Below are 22,492 nucleotides of genomic sequence, written 5' to 3'. Positions count from 1 at the left end.
GGTTCATAACCTGAGCCAAAGGCAGACACTCAGCTACTGAGCCACCCAGGGGCCCCTAATTAAAATTTTTTTTTAATGTGGTTAAAAAAACCCAAATAACCTAAACTCCACCATCCTAACCATTAAGGTATATGGTTCAATTTTATTCACACTCCCCATTTCTCCCTCCCCCCAGCTTGTGGAAGCCAGCATTCTGACTTCTATGGGTTTGGCGACTTTAGATACACCACATAAGTGGGATTGGGCAGTATTTATCTTTTTGTGATTGGCTTATTTTCTTAGTGTAAAGTTCTCAAGGTGCATTCATGCTGTAGCATGCGACAGGATTCCCTTCTTTCTTAAGGCAGGATAATTTTCCATTGTTTGTGTATGCCATGTTCTGTTTATCCATTCATCCATCAGTGGCCACCTGGGTTGCTTGCACTTCTTGGCTGTTGTGAATAATACTGTCCTGACATAGGTGTGCACATACCTCTCTAAGACTCTGCTTTCAATTCTATTGGATATACACCTAGAAGTTGGGGTACTGCATCCTATGATAGTTCTGTTTTTAATTTCCTGAGGAAACACATACTGTTTTCTACAGTCCTTTTTTTTTTTTTTTTTTGCTTGTTTGTTTTTTCCACAAACTGTTTATTTTCCATCAACCTTATTTCCATTTTGTTTGCCTTTGTGGAAGAGCAGCTTAGGATGACTCAATGGTTGCTCCTATCCATTCAGTGGCCTGAGGAGTGGGAGGCCTGGGCCAGTCTTCAGTGGCAGGCTGGACGCTCTAGTCTTGGGTAGGGAACTGTTGAAAGGCACAGAAAGCACCTGCCCGCTTTCAGACCAACCAGTCTGTGAATTCAGGTTGAGCAGCAGTGAACTCAGGAGCTGGAGCAGCCACTCACCCTGAAATTCCTCCTTGGTCACAGCCTGTTCAGCAGCAGCCTGCTCTTCCTTTTCAATGTCTTCAGGATCTCTGTAAGAGTAGACCTCAGGCATGACCTCCCATGGGTGCTCATGGGAAATGGTGCCGCACACTTGCAGAACCTCCCGGGCCAGCACCCACCACATCAGACCCACTGAGTGAGCTCCCTTATTTGTGGCAAGGGATGGCAATGCCACATAGCACAGAGGAGAGTCTGTGTTACACAGAGTGATGGTAGGAAGGTCCGCATAAGACGCAGGCTGGTGGTCAGCGCTGGGATCAGTAACCACCAGAAGTCTCAGCACCTGGAAGGCTGCCTGGATGTGGTTAGTGAAGGTTCTAGGAGTGAAATGGCCAGCCCTGGGAATGGTTCCAGTAGCAGCAGCAAACTTCATGCAGCTCGCCGGCCATATTCCTGGATGATATGACATGACGTCAACTGGGTTTTCAGTGGCAACAATGACATAAGCTGCCAGCATAAGCTTCTCTCAGGTTCTCCTGAGATTCATGATGTAGATCCCATCGCCTTTCCCTCCGTAGATGTACTATTCCATTTGGAAGTCAAGGTTGGTCCCAGCTAAGTGGGTTCCCTGTTGCAAGGAATTTGAGGACATGCTCATCCTTCATATGCAGGACACCAAGGTCTCCAGATATTGTCAAGGTTTCCCTTTCAGTTACAACAGGAATGCAAAACAGTGCCAGATGGACCCTTCCCTGGGTAGCACAGAAAGGCAGTCCACTTGGTTTTTGATATCACTGTCTTAATTCTGACTACAAAAGATAGAAATGACAGCTATTTGGCATAATAGCTGTCTGTGTGTTGAGTGGAAATGTGCATCATTTTTAATCCTCAAAACAACATTCTGAAGTGGTATTATTGCCACAGTTCGCAGATGAAGTATAGAAATGTTAATAGGCCAAGGAACTAGTTAGGGCCTGGGACTTGAATTCAGGTCTCTCCTAATTTTCAGATGCAGCCATTTTCATGTTTTATTTCTTTTTTTAAAAAAGATTTTATTCATTTATTCATGAGAGACACACAGAGAGAGAGGCAGAGACACAGGCAGAGGGAGAAGCAGGCTCCCTGCAGGGAGCCCAACATGGGACTCGATCCCAGGACCCCAGGATCAGGCCCTGGGCTCAAGGCAGCAGTGAGCCACCAATGTGAGGGCTGAGCCACCAAGCCTGCCCTCACGTTTTATTTCTGGTGCCAAGTGCCTGTTTTCCCAAATTCCCTAGGGATTTATGAAATGTTTTTCACCATTTGGAGAGTATTTCATGAATTACAAGGTAACATTTAAAAGAACTGGGAGTCAGGAGTCATATTGCCACTCTCATAATTCTAGCCCCAAAGTCTTAAGTAATCATTTCTCTCCACGCAGCACGTGGAAGCGGGTCGTTCCTACACACTGCCAGCGACACCCAGGCTGGCACCACAACAAGCCTCTCTTCTTCAGCGCGGTGTCTGCATTGTAACCGGTTGCTGTCATTGTTCAAAATTAATGAATAGTTTGCAAACTAGCATCACTTCTGTGAAAGTTGATGGACATATTAATTATACCTTATTTAGATTTCACAGTTGCGTGACCCAGATTCTTCTCTTCTGCCAAATTTCCAAAGAGGCAGTGGCATTTTAAAAACTTCAGTTAAACATAGTTAGTGTATTAAAATGCAAACAATGGAGGAATTGGCCATGCAGAAATGGGAAGATGATGAGCTTAGTTTATCTGACTTCAGGACTAGAGTCAGATAGTCCATTTTCAGGGTTTTTGGTTGATTCAATAGAGCACATATTTCCCTTCTGGGGTTTTATTAAAATCTTTTGTAGGCACTGTATCTACTCTATGTCTCCTTTCTATTATACAAGGATCAAGGCATTTACTGGAAGACTGATCCCAGCTGCTGATTAACAACATCCTCAGTGCATTAGATCTCTTGTTTTGGGTGTTTATAATCTACATTGATAGAAGATTGGGATGCACACAGGGGTTTGAATCTTGGCTTCACAATTTCATATTGAGCTACTGCCAATAGGACAGGCATTATGTAGATGCTGAGGATATGGTAATACTTATGATACAGCCCCTGCCTATGGGAGCTCAAAGGGGGCCCTGCTGGGGGCAAACAAGTAAGCGGGTAATTCAGTACCCTAGGACAGGGATATGATCGCAGGGAGAGAGGGATGACAGGAAATATGCAGGAGAGATCCCTATCCTAGTAGTTTAGTGGAGGATTAGGTCAGGGAAAGCTGCCTGGGGGAAATGTTGTCTAACTGTTTCAGTGTTTCTCAGGCATCAGTATGCACCAGACCCAGGTGACTGAATCAGAAGACTGTCAAAATAGACATTTCTGGAATTTCTGATTCTGTACATCTGGGGCCTGAGAATGTGAATTTCTAACAAGTTTCCAGTTGATGCTGATGCTGCCTGCTTTGGGACCACATTTCAAGAATCACTTGTCTAAGCCAAGATCTGAAGGAGGGTGAGAATGGAAAATGTGTGTGTGTGTATGTGTGTGTGTGGCCCATACTTGTGCTCACCCATGGGAGGTGGAGTGCTGGGTAGAAGGATATTCCAAAGGGAAAAGAATGTACAAAGGCTTGAAGATAAAAGAGAACATGGCATACCTGGGGACATCAGTATTGTAGAGTTGAGAGTATAAGAAGTTGTGAGGTGTGAAGCGATGGTATCAGGAGTGACAAATTGCAAAGGACCCACAAAGGACTCCATGCTAAGGAGTTGAGTCATGGCAGTGGGAAGCTGCCAAGTGGTTCGGTCAGGAGAGTAATGTGATGGGATATGCATTATAGAAAGGTCTCTCTCGCTTCACTGTGGATAACAGGACGGAAAGGGCAACATAGGAGCAGGGAGACGAGTTAGGAGGGCCTTGCAGTGACTCAGGAGAAAGATGATGGTGGCTGTGTGGAGACTGCTCTTTGCCAAGGAGAGGGCTGTGGTGGATTGAAGTCAGCCACAAAGTCCTATATCCCTCTTCCCATTGAGAGATGAGGTCTATATCTCCTCCCTTTGAATCTAGGTAGGCTTATGATTGGTTGGCCAACAGAATAAGGTAAAAATAATGCTGCATCAGATTCCAGGCCCAGTTTTGAGAAATTGGCAGCTTTCTTCAAGATCCCTCCATCTTGGAGCATTTGTCATGGCTCCCTGGTCTGCCTCATGAGATGACCGACAGCCTTGCTGGAGAGCCTCTGTGGAGAGGTCTAAGACCCCCTGGAGAGGGAGGGTGCCAGCTTTCTGCTTCTCCCTGCCAAGTGCTGGGTATGTGAGTGAAGACCTCATGGACCTTTCAGCTCAGCCCAGCTGCTGGCTGAATGTCACCAAGTGACCCCTGGCAATGCCATGTAGAGCAGAAGAATTGCCTTGCAGAGCCCTGCCTGAATTTCTGACCCACAATATTATGAATGTAATAGAATGGTTGTTGCTTTATGCTGCCAAGTTCTGGGGTAGTTTGTTCTGCAATAATAGATCACCAGAACAGTTTTAGTAATTGACACACACAGAACACCAATATCTAAGGGGCGGGTGGGGGGAAGAGAGACCCTCAAAGCAGAATAAATTTCAAGGAAAGAGAAAAACAAGGAGAATATGGTGTTGTGGAAGCCAAAAGAAGACAGGGCTCTAGGCAGGAAGGAGTGGTTAGCAGAGATAAATGCTACAGAGGAGCAGAAAAGGATAAAGACCAAACAGTGTTTCTTATATTTAGTGGCACAGAGGTCACTGTTGACATTGGGTGACATTGGTGAAAATCTAATAAGCCAGAAGACAGCTTATAGTGAGGAGACAGAAGGTGAAAGTAACTCTGTCAAGAAGCTTCAAGGAGAGGGGGTAGCTCTGGGGGTTTGTAGGGTTGAGAAAATGTTTTTATTTTTAAGTTATCAGACTTGAGAGCACATCTCATACTGATGGGAAGAATGCCAGGAGAGGGTGAAGAGAGGTCCTGGGGCAAATGATACTGTGAAGTTCTGCATAACACAGAGAGCTGGGTTCCAAATACAGGCAGAGGGATTTGCTTAGGGTGGAAGGAGGGACCCTTCTTCCACTGTGACAGGAGAGAATAGGAAAATGAGGGTGCAGAGGAAGAGAAATGTGAAGATGCGTAGCAGCTGTAAGGTGACTCTTATCTGATGGCACCTCTTTCTCCTCTGAGGTAGGAGACAAGGCTGTGTGCTTAGAGAGGTGGGGGAATTGGGGAGATGAGACTTTCAGGAGATTGGGAAGGCTTGGGATAGCCACTGTGGGGATAGCAGAGGACCAAGCAGAGAGACCCAGGACTGCATCCATGAAAATGGTACCTACTTCTATGCTTGTGTGATCTTCTTTTCCCTTTGGTCCCATCTAATGGTCCAGGGCTAGAATCAAGGAAAAGCAGACAGTTTGGATGAATGTTGGGTTGGCATCTTGGAGGACTTGTATAAGGACACATAGTAAAGGACTTCAGGATGCTGGCAAAGGAAGGACTGAAGTAAGGGTGCACGCATCAGAAAGCCAATGATGACAGAGAAGAGTCAAGTTTGAGGGATCAAGGTCTTGATCAGCTTGAAGGAGAGAGGATGGGGATCTGATTTTGCTTTTTCAGAGGTTCTAGGTAATGGCAGAGTCCAAGGTCTAGAGTTGGTGGCTGGGGTGCACAGGAACTGAAGGCAAGACAGAGAGGAAATCTATGTGGATGGTCTCTGACAAGGTCTCTGGAGGTTTGAGGGTGAAGGAAGACTAGGGGGCAGCTGCCAGAGTGTTCACAAAGTGTGCAAGCCTGGGAGGTTTGGCTGTTATCCCATTCTACAGGAGAAGAAACTGAGGCATGGAGGTCACATAGCTATTGAGTAGCAGAGCCAGGCCTCTGAACCCAGGGAGTCTGGCTGCAGAGTTTCATGCTCTACAACACGAAGTGGCCTGTCATCACGTAGATGGGAAAATAGCTGTAGAAGGCTCACGTGTGGGGAGGAGAAGAGGGAAGGCCAGGTTTCTGGGACACGTGTAGCATTCCAACTGGATCTTGAAGAATAATTGTAGTTCACACATATTTGGCCAGGAATTATGGCAAGTAATGTACATGAAATCATTCCATTGAATTGACCTCTCCTGATGTCCCTCCATGGTGGGCTCAGTCATCACTGTCTCCATTTTATTTTTTAAAGATTTATGAGAGAGAGAGAGAGAGAGAGAGAGAGAGAGAGAGAGAGAGAGAGAACACACACCTGCAGGGGTTGGGGAGAGGGAGAGAAGGAATCTCAAGCAGATTCTCTACTGAGTGTGGAACCTGATGTGGGGCTCAATCCTATGGCCCTGATTCATGACCCTGAGATCACGACCTGAGCCAAAACCAAGAGTGGACACTCCACCGACTGAGCCCCCCAGGTGCCCCTCACCACCCTCACGCTAGAGAAGAGGACACTAAAACACAAAGTAGCTCAGCACTGGCTGAATGTGACAGACCACATGTTGGAGCCTGGATTGTAACTGAGGCAGGCTGGTGCCAGAGCCAGGGCACCCAACCACTGCCCTGTAGGTGCCTCAGCCCGGAAGCTCCAGGAGGACGGTGGGAGGGGAAAGAGGCCTTGAGGTCAGCGGGAGTGTGTGTTGGCCATGGCTGGAGGAGGTGTGTGTGGGAAATCAGTGGATGTTATAGGTTCAGGGAGCTCCTGTAGGGTACACATAATGGCTGGAAAGCTGGAGAAACAGAGTGAGGGAATCAGGGTAAGTATTCCTTCTAGGTGAGTATGAAGAGCTTGGGTACTTCTTGGGTCAATTTGTGGAGTGGTGATGTCTGTGGTTGGCATGTCTCTGCCTCCCCTACCCCTACACCAGACCTCATGCCCCTTAGTGACAGTCAACCGATGCTGGCTAGGTGACGCAAATGCTCATAGAGGCACAAGGGCCTGAGGTGGTGTGGTCGCCACCCACACACGGGGTTGTGGGAGAATCAGCTGATTCATAGTAGAGTTGGGCTTTAGATGAGTGGAGGTAGGGACCCCTTAGAGCCCCTGACAATGACAAATCTGAGCCCCCCACCCTTGCTCAATCTTGTGGTTCCAATGGCATGGGAAGGACATTCTGAGAGCTAAGTGGTGCTCAGGGTCTGTCAACTGTGGCACCTGCGGCCCTGCCACCCTGAGAGGACCTGGGTCTTTCTCTTTCCTCTGAAGCAGGGCTGTGGCCTCAGGAAGCTGAGCCCAGGTCCTCATGGAAGGAGCTTGTGGGAGCACTGTTTGGAGAAGGAGAACAGATTAAATACACCCCCGAGTCTCTCCTCGACATCAAACCTGCACAGCCCAACAAGCAGCTGGTGACATTAGGCTGCCACAGTGCCTTGGTTCAATCACAAGGGGTCCCTGTCTTCTCCTTTCCTTTCACGTGGGGGAATTTCTCAAAAGAACACGATTTCTGCTGTGTCTCCACTCCACCTCTGCCTCCTGCTCAGTCACTCAGATAGGGAGGGAGAGAACACAAGAGGTTTTCTCAGCCAGCAGCAGCCAGAGAGGACCCGGATACGCTCTGCCCAGTTTTCTGTGCTGTAATTAAGTAAGACAAGCAGTTTTCTCTGAAGTGCTGGTGATGAGCCACTGGGGATTTCTGGGAAGGTTGCCTTTGGGAGTTTGGATCAGGCCAAGGGAATAATTAGCTGCAAAGGGAAGTGAGGAGCTGCAGACAGAGCAACGGGGAGAGCATCCTCAGGAAAAGCCTCGTGACTCCTTATTCCCAACAGGCCCTGGGCCCGTGGTGACCGAATTGGGAGGGATGGGGGTGTCCGCCAATGGGCTTCAGGGCTCATTTGAGTACCATTCCCTGCTTACCCCTTGATCCCTGTTTTCTAGGAGCACCGGGGAGGAAGATACCAAGTGCTCAAGCCTGAGTGCTCATCTCCAAACACATCAAAGAACATACAAGGATCCATTAAAAATGATACATGGAACATGGTCCTTTCAAGTCAGAAAATGAAGACGAGAGGCAGCTTCTTTCTCTGCAGGCCGCGCTGTCACCTGCAGGGCTACAGTTGAACTCCCTGCAACAGTGGCCCAGACCACCTGACGCTCGGGACCTGATATCCCTGTGCCCTCTGGAAGATGCTGGAGCATAACCAGCAGGATGGCCAGGGCTCACTAAGTCTGAGCACGGTTTTACTTCTCAATGGGGCTGCTTGTCACAGTCGAATCGGGAGTGAGGGGTATCCAGTCTTGAGCTGTGTTTGTTCCCCTTGTTTTTTTTTTTTTTTGTTCCCCTTGTAAAGGCGTGTCACAGCTTCGTACCTCGTGAGATTAGTTACCCCCCAGTCTAGCAGCCCGGCCACCCACGGTGACTCTCACAGTCCCGTGCTATAAAGTAGGAGACTAGGCACAAGGGAAATATGCGATGAACAGAACCCCTCACCTAAACGTCAGGATAAATATCTGGGACATTGCAGTGGCATTTTCTTGTCAGTTTAAGAGCGGAGATTCTTCAGGTGTGGTCCTGGGACCACCAGCAGATTATTCATATAACCCGGGAGCGTGTTAGGATTCTCACTCTTGGCACCTCCTCCCCCACCCCAGGTAACAGACACCCTGGGAGTAGGGCCCAGCAGAGGAGGCCTTGGGAGATGATTCTGAAGCCCGGGGTTATGTGGGAACCATGAGTAAAAGAGGGAGCAGTCAGGGGGCTCTTGTGCCCGGACTAGGACTTGGGGTGTTTCAGACCGGAGATGTCTTTGCGAGAGCTTGGGAGGAAGGCCTGAGAGAGAGGATCATATTGGCAGCAGGGGTGGGGGAACCCATAGGTACCTTGGTAGCATGGATTTGAGGTGTGGTTTAAAAAAATTTGCTCTGTTTGGTATTGTATTGTAGTAACGGCAAAGTGTCGTATTTCCAAATAATTTATCAGTGTAGGCAGATAATTTCGGCGGTAGCCCAGATGACTTTGGACCCACAGAAGGGATTTACTTCCTAGTCCTTCATGTCTATGATGTTCACCACAACAAAGCTTTGGTGTTATTAGGAATGCATTTAGATTTATATCCACTGGATCTAGATCCCCTCTTTGGCATTGGTCTGGTACTAGCTAGCTCATACCTTAAATCCAGACTAGAAAATATGGACAGAGGCTATTTTTGAAATTACATTCTCCTTCTCTTCTTCCCAAACAATGCATTCTGAGATTCTGATACGAATAGGAGGCATTTTAGGGCACATGTGGAAAATCACGATTTAAGAAAAATGTGAGCATGCATTTTTTATGTTCTGAGAAGCTAAGAAAAAAATACAGAAGAGAAAGTTCAGAGAATCTAGGAGAAACCCTGAAGAATAAGCCTTTTAGCCAAGAAGAAAAATTGTTAGTTGTTGGCTATATTCAGAAGATTTGCATTTTTAAAGTTAATGACTTATATAATAAAAGGTTCCAGTTAAATTATTATAGTGGCTGCTTGCTTCAGGGCAAGTGAAAACCTTTGAGGTTTTAAATCATATTCTTCAGTCTGGCAGGAGAGGGCATTTTAAATTCCTGCAAACTATTTCTTTAATCTCTGTAACTTTTCTCTACCTGATCCCCTATATGTAACTGGCAGGAAAATGAAAAAAAAAAAATTTTTTTTTTTTTTTTTTTTTTTACAAAAAAAGTTGGTATTCAGGCACGAATGGGTAGGTAATGTTAAGATTGCTGAGGCTTCCCTGGAAATATTATTTGGTTGGTAACCTATGAAAAATTAGTAGCTGTATTTAACTGCCTGAATATAGCATATTATGGTTATCCTACTTTTGAGCCTTGGTGTGATTCAACCTTTGACCTGTGCATTGACAATGACTCTTGAAATCAAACCCATCCCAGAAAAGCTAGCGATTTAACCGTTTTAACTGTAACGATGGCTCAGCATTTGCCTTGCATCAAAGAGGCAGGGCAAGTGGAAATTTTACAGTGTGGTTCTGCTCTAATGTAGAAAGATGCTAAGAGTCATATATTTTGCCTCCTGACTGAGGACTTTAATCCAGCATGCTCTGGGTACTGCAAACAGAGATCCTCAGAGCAAAACTCCATAAAAGGAACAAAATCAGATAGAATTGAATATACAAAAGCACTTGAATAAAATGGACTGTATCTTGATGCCCAGAATATAAGTAGTCAAAAAACTCTTTTTCCATAAAGCTCAAGTTCTGGAAAAACACTGGGACATAGTGATGCGCATTTACGTAGAGGCTTTACTGGGGTTTAAGCTCTGGAAGCCTGATGTGGGGCTTGATCCCAGCACCCTGAGATCATGACCTGAGCTGAAGGCAGACACTTAACTGACTGAGCTACTCTGGCTCCCCTGTATAATATTTCTTAAATTTACCTAACTGGAGAGCACTTTGGTTCTGCTGTGGAGAATCATGACAGCCTGGTGCTAATTGTGATGGCCTTTTGGGCGGTGCTGATGGGGCTGTGACTTCCCCGTCATGAGTAAGGACAATCAGGGCTGATCAGGACCAGGTATAGAAGTCCCCCTCCATATCAGGGCAGGGCCCACCCTGACTCCCCCACAGCAGCACCCTGCCTGTCTGGGGTCAGCTCACCAAGACGGTGGGTGAGGTACAGCCAGCAGCCCCTCATTGCCCCATCAGTTCCTGGGTGAGGGAGAGACCCCCCAGAGGGCCTCTCTGGCTCTGAGACAGCTGCTGTGGATGACAGGGAGACTGGGCGGCTTCATTTACATTCAAGCAGCTGTGATCCCATACAAGCTAGAAGGGAAAGCCCACAAGGGAGAAAATGACTTACTCATAAAATTTTAATAAATAGGTTAAAAGAAAAACCTGCCTCAGCTCCTTTTTGTGTTGCCGTCAGCAAGCCCATCTCTTGTAGCAAGCTGACATTCTTGTCGGCAGTACTGTTAAGAGCACTCCAAATAAGGTAATTACCCAATAAAGTTAATATTAACCAAATTGCATGGGACTTGAATTAAAAATATATCTGATTGCAAGATTGAAGTCCAAGTCATGTGTCTTACCCACCAAATGTGCAGTTTGCCTGCCTTGAGAGTAGGAAGTGGCATGGGGAGGAGGCTGCCATTTATATTCTGAAGGTGAACCCACTCTCAGAAGGAGGACCTCCAAGGATGCTTTATTCTCTACTTCAAGGCAGCAAGGGAATGAGGTTTCTGCTTTCTACTTTATCTCTGCGTGATGTTTCCGTTCACTTTGCTGGGCAGCAGTGCCGGTTAGCACAGCCAGTCCTTTCTTGTGAAGAGTGAGCTAAGGTGGCCTTAGAATGGGAAAGGGCACTGCTGGGTGGGTTCCAGTGTCCTTGTAGGGCTGTTGCGAGGAGGCAATCCGAGCCATTGTCTGAGCTCTCCTGTCAGCATGCCCTGGGACTGCATGGCTGGAGACGGACACAAAGGCCATTACATTTGAGCAGAAAGAGCTCAGGACGTGGGGTCAAAAGACTTGAGTTCTAATAGTCTCTGTGTCATTAACTAATTCAATGATTTTTGGCAAGTCAGTTCCCTTCTTTCTGACTCATTTTTCTTTTCTGTCAAATGATGGTAAAAAATTCACTCTATCCCTCTAGGGGAGAGAATAAAAAGAATAATAGACATGGAAGTATGAATTTAAGTAGTTATCATTAGCCTCAAGTGATTGGTCAATAGGAAAGTTGTCATTTTAGGATATTAAAACAAGATGAAACAGAAATTGATAAAAATCAAAAATAAAACTAAGGAAACAGAAGTCCAGGACTAGATGGCTTCACTGGCGAATTCTACCAAATGTTCAAAGAATTAATACCAATTCTTCTCAAACTCTTCCAAAAAAACAGAAGAAGAGGAAATATTTCCAAACTTACTTTACAAGGCCAGCATCACTCTGATACCAAAATCAGACAAGGATGCCACAAAAAAATTATAGCAACACACATGCAAAAATCCTCAACAAAATATTAGCAAATCAAATTCAACAATACATTAACAGGATCACCTAGTGTGATCAAGTCAGATTCATTCCAGGGATGCAAGGATGCTTCAACATCTACCAATCAATGTGATACACACATTAACAAAATGAAGGATAGGATTATGTGGTCATCTCAACAGATGCAGAAAAAGCATTGACAAAATTCAGCATCCATTTATGATAAAAATTCTCAACATAGAAAGTACAAAGGTGGGGACACCTCGGTGGCTCAGTGGTTGAGTGTCTGCCTTTGGCTTGGGTCATGATCCTGGGGTCCTGGGATTGAGTCCCACATCGGGCTTCTACATGGAGTCTGCTTCTCCCTCTGCCTGTGTCTCTGCCTCTCTCTCTCTGTCTTTCATTAATAAATAAATAAAAAATCTTAAAAAAAAGAAAGTACAAAGGTAAGGTATCTTAACATAATGGAGGCCACATATGACAAGCCTGCAGCTAACATCATACTCAATAGTGAAAAGCTGAAAGCTTTTCCTCTAAGATCAGGAACAAGACAAGGATGTCCACTCTCATCACTTTCATTCAACATGGTATTGGAAGTCCTAGCCAGAGCAACTGGGCAAGAAAAAGAAATGAAATGCATAAAATAAGATGGAATGAAGTAAAACTGTCACTATTTTCAGATGACATGGTATTATATAGAGAAAACCCTAAAGACTCCACCAACAAACTGTTAGAAGTAATAAAGGAATTCAGTAAAGTAGTAGGATACAAAATCAATATGTAAAAATCCATTGCATTTCTGCATATTAATAATGAACTATCAGAAGGAGAAATTTAAAAAATCCCATTTGCATTTACATCAAAAAGAATAAAATACTAAGGAGTTAATTTAACCAAGGAGGTGAAAAACTTGTATGCTGAAAACTATAAGACATTAATAAACAAAACTAAAGAAGACATAAATAAATGGAGAGATATTCCATGCTCATGGATTAGAAGAATATTGTTAAAATGTCCATACTATCCAAAACAATCTACAGATTCAATGCAATCCCTGTCAAAATTCCAATGACATTTTTCACAGAAATAGAACAAACAACTCTAAAATTTTTATGGAATCACAAAAGACCCTGGATAGCCAAAGCAATCTTGAGAAAGGAGAACAAAGCTGGAAGCATCATGCATGAAGCACCTGACTTCAAATCATATTACAAAGCTACAATAATCAAAGCAGTATAGTATTGGCATAAAAACAGACACAAAGATCAATGAAACAAAATAGGGTCCAGAAATAAACCCAAGCAAATATGGTCAATTAATTTATGACAGATTAGCTAAGAATATAAAATGGGGAAAGGACAGTTTCTTTGATAAATGGTGCTGGGAAAGCAGGATACCATACACAAAAATGAACTCACAATAGATTAAAGCTTGAATATAAGACCTGAAACCATAAACTCTTAGATGAAAATATAGGTGGTAAGCTCCTTGACATTAATCTTGTGATGGTTTTTATTGGATTTGACACCAAAAGCAAAGGCAACAAAAGTAAAAATAAACAAATGGGACAACATTAAACTAAAAAACTTCTACATAGCAAAAGAAACCATCAACAAAATGAAATGCTATTGAATGGGAGAAAATATTTATAAATGATATATCAAATTTGGGCTAATATCTAAAATATATAAATAATTCATACAACTTAATAGCAAAAAACCCAATCTGATCAAAAAATGGATAGGGGATATGCATAGACATGTTTCCAAAGACATACAGATGGCCGACAGACACGGGAAACCATGCTCAACACCACTAGTCAGCAGGGAACTGTAAAACCAAACCAAAATGAAGTACTACCTTACACGTGTTAGCATGACTATTATCAAAAAGGCAAGAAATAATAAATGTTGGCAAGGACATGGAGAAAAAGGAACCTTCATGCACTGCTGGTAGGAACATAAATTGGTGCAATCACTGTGGAAAACAGTGTAGAAATTGCTAAAAAAATTAATAACAGAAATACCATATCATCCAGTAATTCCACTGCTGGAACTTTCACTTCTGAGTGTTTATCAAAAGAAAGTGAAAACTCTAATTCAAAAAGATATATGCACTTCCATGTTATATATTGAGCAGCAATGCTCAATAGCCAAGACATGGAAACAACGTAACTAAATACTGATGGATAAATGGATAAAGAAGGTGCAGTATATGTATACATGTATTTATTTAGCTATAGAAAGAATGAAATCTTGCCATTTGTGACAACATAAATGGACCTTGAAGGCATTATACTAAGTGAGATAAGTCAAAGAAAGACAAATATGGTATGATCTCACTTATATATGGAATCTAAAACAAAACAAAACAAAAACACAAGCTCATAGATACAGAAAACAGATTGGTAGTTGTTGGGATCCCTGGGTGGCACAGCGGTTTGGCGCCTGCCTTTGGCCCAGGGCACGATCCTGGAGACCCGGGATTGAGTCCCACGTCGGGCTCCTGGTGCGTGGAGCCTGCTTCTCCCTCTGCCTATGTCTCTGCCTCTCTCTCTCTCTCTCTGTGTGACTATCATAAAAAAAAAAAAAAAAGATTGGTAGTTGTTGCCAGAAGTGGGGAGCATGGGGTAGGGATAACATGTGAAACGGGCCAAAAAGTACAAAATTCCAGTTATAAAATAAGTAAGTCATGGGATGTAATGTATAGCATAGTGACTCTAGTTAATACTATATGGAATACTTGAAAGTTGCTAAGAGGACAGCTCCTAAAAGTCGCCATCATAAAAAAATTTTGTAACTACGTATGGTGATGGATATTTAGACTTACTGTGGTGATCATTTTGCAATACATACAAATATCAAATAATTACATTGGACACCTAAAACTAACATAATATTACGTGTCAATTATATCTGAGTAGGACAAACTAAAATAAATAAATAAAACTAAGGGTAAATTCTGGGCCTGGGGGGAAAAATCCAAAGTCCCTTATTTTCTTCAGAGAATAAGGAAAAGGAATAAAATAAGCAAATCACTCAGAGTTATGAGCAATATGTATTAGTAACTACAATAATAGAGCCAAAATACCAATATTCATTAGGCTAAAAAACTAGTTTTCTTTTAAAAAAGTCTAGAGAAATACTCAAAACACATCCTGACTACAACTATGTAACTAGTATATATTTGCAAGACTGCAGACCTGGAGAATATGATATAGTCTCAACGGAAGCAAGTGATACAGAAAAATGGCAGCGGCCTCATGGAAAGAGCACCGAGCAGGCAGGTACAACCTCTGGCACAAACAAGTCATGAGAAAACCACCTGTGTGCCATGTTCTCACACCTATATAATGGAGACAATTCCCAACCTAATCAACTCACAGGGTGGAATGAAATGAAATGAAACACCTATCTGAAAATGTGCAAGTACCATATCCTTGAGAAGTGCCATTATTTTAATTACTTGGTCAAGTCTCTGTTCTTATTGTAATTCAAGTCAACAATCATTGGTTGAGGGTCCACAGGCCAAGTGTGGTAAATTTGGTCAAGAGGTTACTCATCCTGTGTGGTTTTGTCAAGCAAGAGGAGATGGAGAGGGATTGGTTCCTTACAGAGGTGGTGTGTGAGCTGATCAAATTCTGGCCAAACTCTCCATATGGTCCTCTGTGCTGCACAGGCAATATCTTTGAACTCAGGCTTCCATGGTTAGAATCTGCAGCTGCTGACAGATTTACTTGAATCAACCTTTCTGTTTAAGAAAATGGCACTGATTGATCCCTACTCAAAACTGCAGGGGATCCCTGGGTGGCTCAGCGGTTTGGCACCTGCCTTCGGCCCAGGGTGTGATCCTGGAGTCCCGGGATCGAGTCCCACGTCGGGCTCCCTGCATGGAGCCTGCTTCTCCCTCTGCCTGTGTCTCTGCTTCTCTCCATATGTATCTCTCATGAATAAATAAATAAAATCTTTAAAAAAAATTCATTCCATCATACTGTCATTCAGTCAATATTTGTGGGGCTCCACCCCTGTTCCAAGCACTGTCTGAGGGCCTTCTGTGTTTATAAACAGAAAGAAGATCCCTGCCCTTCAAGAATTTACATTCTAGTGGACGAAGGTGGGGCTAGGTAAAGCGGGTTGTCAGGGTGAGGAGAGACCGTTTGGATGGTGTTAACAAAGACAAGAAGGGGAACACAGAAAGGGAAAAGTTTATTTTCTAGGTTTACTTTGGATTACTTAGTAGTGACTGTTGGAATCTACGTCAAGAAGGACTCTGAGACTTCCTTCTGGCTCCAGTAGAAATGTCTGGCCAGAATCAATTAATGATATCTGCAATGGTGTGGGATTGTAGCCTGTGTGCCAGAGACCTGCTATTCCCAGTGAGGTCCCACGTGTCTGGATTACACCTGAGTCATCATGGTCTGTGTCCTTCCACTCTCCAGGGACTGTTACGAAGCTCAATAAGTCAGTTTATTGAGTCCAGCATTTATGTGTACATGCAAAATTATTTGAATAACCTCAGAGAAAGTTCTTCTACCAACAGGGAAATGGTACAGGTCTACTTTCCCCATCTTTCGTCTCCTCTACACTGAAACCACAAGCAGTCATGTGACTCAGCTATGTTTCATAGAACGTGTGCCTGTATGCGGTTACACTTCTTTGCCCCCTGGGCCCCAACTCAAAGTGATCTTCAGCCTCTTAGACTCACAGAAGTTCTGGTTCCTTATTTGCTACTTTTGGAGTATCTAATTCATCCCCGTCATAGCATTTTAGAAAGAGAGTGGTCTACTTCTCTCCTTTAAGTCTCCCGAGGAAGCCATATAGTCTCCTTGTTGACTTATTTCCCCCTCAAATCTCTTATGGTGTACTAAGGTTCTAGAATCTTTCATACTAAGATGACTCTAGCCTTCAGGCTGGGCCTTAAAGGGAGATGGAAGGAAACACTCTTACATGGTCTTTGATATGTCAAATTTAGAAAATCCTTTCTCTGTTGAGATTGTATTACTTTGATGCTATCTTCTTAAATTTATTTTGTGTATCAAAATTGTTCATTTTTTTCCCTGTTGGTTGAACTGTAGGAAACTGCCATACCTTAGGTCAAAGGTTGACTGCCAGAAATTTCCTATGGCTCAGTCTACTATTTGTATACCTTCTGTAACAATCCTAATCTTGAGGATCTGGGCTTTAAGATGTTTTATGGAGAATACCTAGTACTTAGAAAGGCAAAAAGAAATAAATATTAATATTTTGTTAAAACATGTCTCTCTGGGGGTGCCTGGGTGGCCCAGTGGGTTAAGTATTCCACTCTTGATTTTGGTTTGGGTCATCATCTTACAGTGGTGATATCAAGCCCGATGTTGGGCTCTATGCTCAGTATGGAGTCTGCTTAAGATTCTTCTTCTCTGCACGTCCCCTCCCCATATGCACATGCATGCACATGCTCTCTCTCTGAAACAACAACAGGGGCACCTGGGTGGCTCAGTGATTGAGCATTTGCCTTCAGCTTGGGTCTTGATCCCGGGGTCCTGGGATCAAGTCCTACATAGGGCTCCCTGCATGGAGCCTGCCTCTCCCTTTGCCTATGTCTCTGCCTCTCTCTCTATGTCTCTCATGAATAAATAAATACAATTAAAACAAAACAAAACAAAAAACCCCCCAAACAACAAAAAACATCTCTCTACTTTCAAAGTCCATTCTTCCTATATACCTCCTTAATGACAGTAAGAAAAGCTGCTCCAGGCTTTTCTTTCCAAACTTGAAGAGTTGGAATACACTTCAGCTTGGTTTTTATAGATGACATAAAGCCAGAAGGCATCTTGTCCCCTTTAGTGTTCACTGGTTGAATGGTAAAAGGAAGCATTTCATGAGAAACTCCTGGGATGTTTGAAATGACATCCATACCTATATTTGTTTCTCAGAAGTCTGAGGGCAAACTAGTTTCTCTATTTGCTACTGAATAGCATCTGTATTTAATCTGATGGAACCTTCCAGGAAGACAAAGCTGGTGTGTATAGAAGTTTTATATGATCATCCCTTTTTATTTTACTCATGGCATCCAATGGCTGTTTGTGCATGCAGGTGTGGTGTAGAAGTACCTGAGTATTTTAACATTTGTATGAAGGACTGCAGAGCAACTAAATAAAGCAACAGGACAGGCTAGTTGGAGAAGGCTGCTTTCATTTGATAGAAGGTGATAACAAGCCCTCTTCCAAAAGGGGGCATGCTAGGAGTAGTGATCTATTTTTGGAAATAAAAGTCAAACTTATCTTTTTCTGTGCCAGGGGCTTTGCTCACTGGGCCTATTTCTCGTGGTCTGAAAAGGATCAGTCATAGAAACAATGCCACCAGTTGGCTAATTAGCAGAGACTCTACTGCTCAGGAGGGGAGCATCTACAGATGACAATGAGAAACTAAGAGACCTTAGTTCCCTGCATTGCCATCTCATACCTCTACCTCTGTGGGCAGAGGAGCATATGCTCACACCCAGCCCTGCTGACCACTAACAAAAATGGCAGCACTGAGAGGAATCTTCACTCCCCAGAGATAGGAGTGTGAAGTCAGTTCACAAAAAGCCAGTGAGATGTTGCCCTCGGGTGTCAACTTTTTCTCACTGAGCCAAGAAAAGTGTTCTCAGCAAATTCTTAGATTCTCTCTGCCAACTCACCAGGTGCTGTACTAGAAAAAAAAAAAAAAAGAACATGAAGATCAAAACTAGAGACCTGAGATATTTCCAGTAAGAAGGAAGAAAGAGGCAATGTTCCTGCCCCACTTCGTTTTTTTTTTTTTTTTTTTTTAGAAGAGAATTACAAGTATTTGGATGTCTGCTTCAGTCTTTCATAGGTACTTTCCTTGGAGGCTGATGTGGAGGTCAGTAGCTTCCTTTTTCTTTGATGAAAGTCATTATCCCAGAGATTTAGGGATTAGAAAACTAGGAATGCCAGGGGATGGGAATGAGAAGATAGAGAACAGAATCTGGGAGTATTTGCTTTTAGGGAAAGATAAAACCACATATCCTCTATCTCTGCTTTGGTTTACCATTTCCTTAAAAGTTATGTTACTTGGGGGTGCCTGGGTGGCTCAGTCAGTTGTCAGTTGGTCTTCTGACTCTTGATTTTGGCTTAGGTCATGATCTCAGGGTGGTGGGATAGAGCCTGGTGTTGGGCTCTGTGCTCAGTGGGGGACTCTGCTTCTCTCCCTCTGTCCTTCCCCCAGTCATGCATGCATGTATGCACTCTCTCTCTCTCTCTCTCTCTCTCAAATAAATCAATCTTTTAAAAAAGTTATGTCATATGAAGATACTATAAATAAAAATTATCTTACAAAGGGGGAAAAAACCTCAAATTGAGGTGTGATTATCAGGAGAGGGAGTCAAATGCCACTGAACCCTGGGCTTTTATTTGCAAACCAACCTGTGGATTCATAATATCCTTTGGCCAATTCATTTGACTTCCATGATGTTTTTCAACAGAATAACTCCCTGCCTCATGTGGAAGTTGCAAAGTTGGTTTAGTTAAGTTTTGTACTTTGAGAGGTTCAATGAAAGGTGCTTAGAAATGCAAGGCAGCAGGGCACCTGGGTGGCTCAGTTGGTTAAGCATCTGACTGTTGATTTCAGCGCATGTCATGTTCTTGGGGTTGTGAGATCAAGCCCTGCATCAGGCTCTGCACTCAGTGAGGAGTCTGCTGAAGTGTCTCCCTCTCCTTCTAACCCCTGCTCATACTCTCTCTCTCTCTCCCCCAAATAAACAATACATCTTAAAAAAATAGAAGAAATGCAAAGTAGCATAAGAAAGTAAGCTGAGGACAACTTAGAAAAATGTATACGTGGTACTTAAAACCCATTTTTGAGTAGCCTAAATGCAACTTTTCCCAGAGACTGCATATATACCAGCTGGAGAGAATCAGATCGGCTTCCACATGCCTCATAGGATCAGAAATGGGGTGATTCTGTTAATCTTATCCCCCTGGGTATAACCTTAATTTTCAGGCCTTCTCTCTAGGTCCTCTCCAAGATGGAAGTCATCTGTCAGAGGCACCTCTGGGTTTATAGCTCCTCCAGCATTCACACTCCATCTTCCAGAACTCATTCCCTAACTGCAGGGCCAAATCACCTTTCTCAGCTCCATCTAACCCACAGCTGTTCTAGGCTTGACAGTTTCCATCAGATCACTACGAGTCTCCTGAGAACATTGAACTAAAAGACTGTAGGGCCTATACATGGTAGTTGCCTTGACAAATATCATCTTCAGAAAGCACCAGCTTATCCCATTTGATCTTTAGCCTTTTGTTATTGGTTTGGATTATAACTTCATCATTTACAATTTGGAGACATCCAGTTATGTTTTTTAACTTTTAAAAAGGAAAAATCCAAGTTTCTTACAATAAAGACAAGCAATTACAATGCTTCCCATGGTTATAAGTTCTGCTAAATGCAAAGAATAATGAAAATTAAAAGTATGAACTTGGTATGCAAACCAAGATTAAGCTAGTTTGGATTTGGTGCCAATCAGAGATATTGACTAGAAACCCCTAAAGTGGGTTTTCTGTCCCAAAATATTATTCTGAGTGAGTGAGTTTGATTTTTCAGGGACATCTTGTATGGTTTTCTAAACCCACAGTTCGAACTTTGCCACAGACTGGTGGGGTGATAGAGGAGAAAAATTAAGAAGGAAATTAGGAGAAAAAAATGGGAGCGGGAGATTGAGGAATGAAAGAACAAATGTTTGCTCTCTTTCTCATCATTCTGATGTCACACTTCTGTCACTCATCTCAGAGGTCCAGAATTAGAGGATCTTGCGCAAGGCTAGAAGTATGACAGTGATTTTCAAACCATGTGCCAAGGAACCCCAGAGGTTCTTTTCAGGGGCTGCCTCATAGATAAAGAAGGAGGGAAAGGCTCCATTTCCTTTTCTCCAGACCTCTCATGGACTTGACAGTAAGATGGAATCCTAATGAAAAAGCCAACTGTAGTTTTCTAGGTGAAATTTAACCCATTTAGTATTTTAGTTTTTAAAATTAGAATTACTGTAAAATGAGCAAGGTAGAGAAAATCAGCAAAGGTCCCAAGTGATCCAAGTGAAAGAACCTCATCTTGTTATTGGTTCATGCCCCTCACAGTTGAGCTTTCTAAACTCAGGGCTCCTCATACTGCCTCTGCCAAAGCCTTGGTCCCGTAGCATTCAGACTCCCAAGAAAGTGCAGGTTAGCTCTGGGGCATCCCACTCCTCAGGCTTCAGGTTGTCTCCCACTCTCCTGAGTTTCTTTTGTCCTCTATAAAGCCAAGAGAACAAGTGAGCTCAGCTTTATCATTGACAGAAATTACCTTAGGGTCATTCCAGATAATCACTGGGGATTTGTGTGCCAATTCAAGAACAAAGAATTTTGTTATACAATGATGATGTAGCAGAAAAGATACTGAACCAAGCCGTAGAGCAGGGTTATGGAGCTATGACAGCTGACTACAAAGTAGGGAAGCATATGCTGGAGTTTTAAAACCGTTCTCGAGTAGTGGTCAGAAGTGAAATGGGTTGCATTGAGCCTGATGTTGACCATGGGGGGGGGGGCTGCCAGAACTTTGCCAGAAAAAGGGAAGGATTTCTGCACAGAGACTGGAGCCTGGACTCCCATCACCGTGCCAGAAAGTAATCAAACATCTGCACTGCACATAAACAGTAGGAGTGGAAATGCCTGCTGAAAGCTCCACTGAGGGAGAATTATAACGGAGTTATAACGGAGTTATATATTGGAGTTTTCTATCCCGGGGCTCTGACCTGCTGCCACAAGGTCACCATGGAAGAAATAATGGAGCAGCCTGCAAAAACCTAGAAGTATTTGGTCCTTTGCATGCCCTGTGTTGCACTTTGTATAAGACAGCAGCTCAATAACTATTAAAGATGGTTGGATCCCTGGGTGGCTCAGTGGTTTGGAGTCCACCTTCAGCCTAGGGTGTGATCCTGGGGTCCCGGGATCGAGTCCCATGTCGGGCTCCCTGCATGGAGCCTGCTTCTCCCTCTGCCTGTGTCTCTGCCTCTCTATCTCTCTGTGTCTCTCATGAATAAATAAACAAAACCTAAAAAAAAAAAAAGATGGTGCAGAAAATGCCTTTGTAATTTCTCTTGAGAAATGTCTTTCTTTGCAAAAGTTAGGTTAAAAAAAAAAACACCCTTTAACTACATCTCTGAGTGATGACAAGAAGCAAGGATGAGTCCTTCATCCTAATCCTGTCCCCCGACAATAGAGATAATTTCCAAGGTGTATTAGACTAGGAAAGTCATTCAGGTATCTCTTTGAAGTACAGGAAGACATTACAGCAAGGTCTGTGGCCAAATACGGAGCTCAACAATGCTCTGCAGTCCATCCTCATCTTTAAACAGTGAAGAGAATCATCAAGTTCAGGAATGGATAGCAACTCACCCAATGTCTGTAGCATCAATTTTCTTATTTGTAAAATGGGGATAATGACAACAACGGGACTGTTGGATTAGATGAGTTAGGGGATATAAAAACACACTGTAAATTGTGAAATGCCCCTGAGATCTAATTATGAATAGTAAAGAAACAGTGATGGTATGGTGGAATGAGCCTCAAATTTGAGGTCAGGAGATATGGGTGTAAGTCTTGAGTCTTCTGCTTACCCGTTGTGTGACTGGGGCAAGCCATGTAAACTAAGACTCAGTTTCATAGATTGTAAAATGTGAATTAATGAACTACCAGAAAGCTTCAC

At 43.4% G+C, this 22,492-nt stretch overlaps 1 protein-coding gene and 1 pseudogene across 3 annotated transcripts in view; both read right to left on the bottom strand.

Annotated features, from left to right (window-relative positions):
- The window catches only part of LHFPL3 (LHFPL tetraspan subfamily member 3), a 544,676-nt gene that overhangs the window by 119,016 nt on the left and 403,168 nt on the right, over nucleotides 1–22,492 (bottom strand). The gene's annotated exons all lie outside the window — the stretch shown is intronic.
- Nucleotides 686–2,400, bottom strand: LOC112925341 (small ribosomal subunit protein uS2 pseudogene; annotated as a pseudogene).

Source organism: Vulpes vulpes, chromosome 5 (genome assembly GCF_048418805.1).
Source record: "Vulpes vulpes isolate BD-2025 chromosome 5, VulVul3, whole genome shotgun sequence".
Taxonomy (NCBI): Eukaryota; Metazoa; Chordata; class Mammalia; order Carnivora; family Canidae; genus Vulpes; species Vulpes vulpes.
The sequence above is the reverse complement of the archived record's forward strand: the minus strand, read 5'-3'. Positions and strand labels throughout refer to the sequence as shown.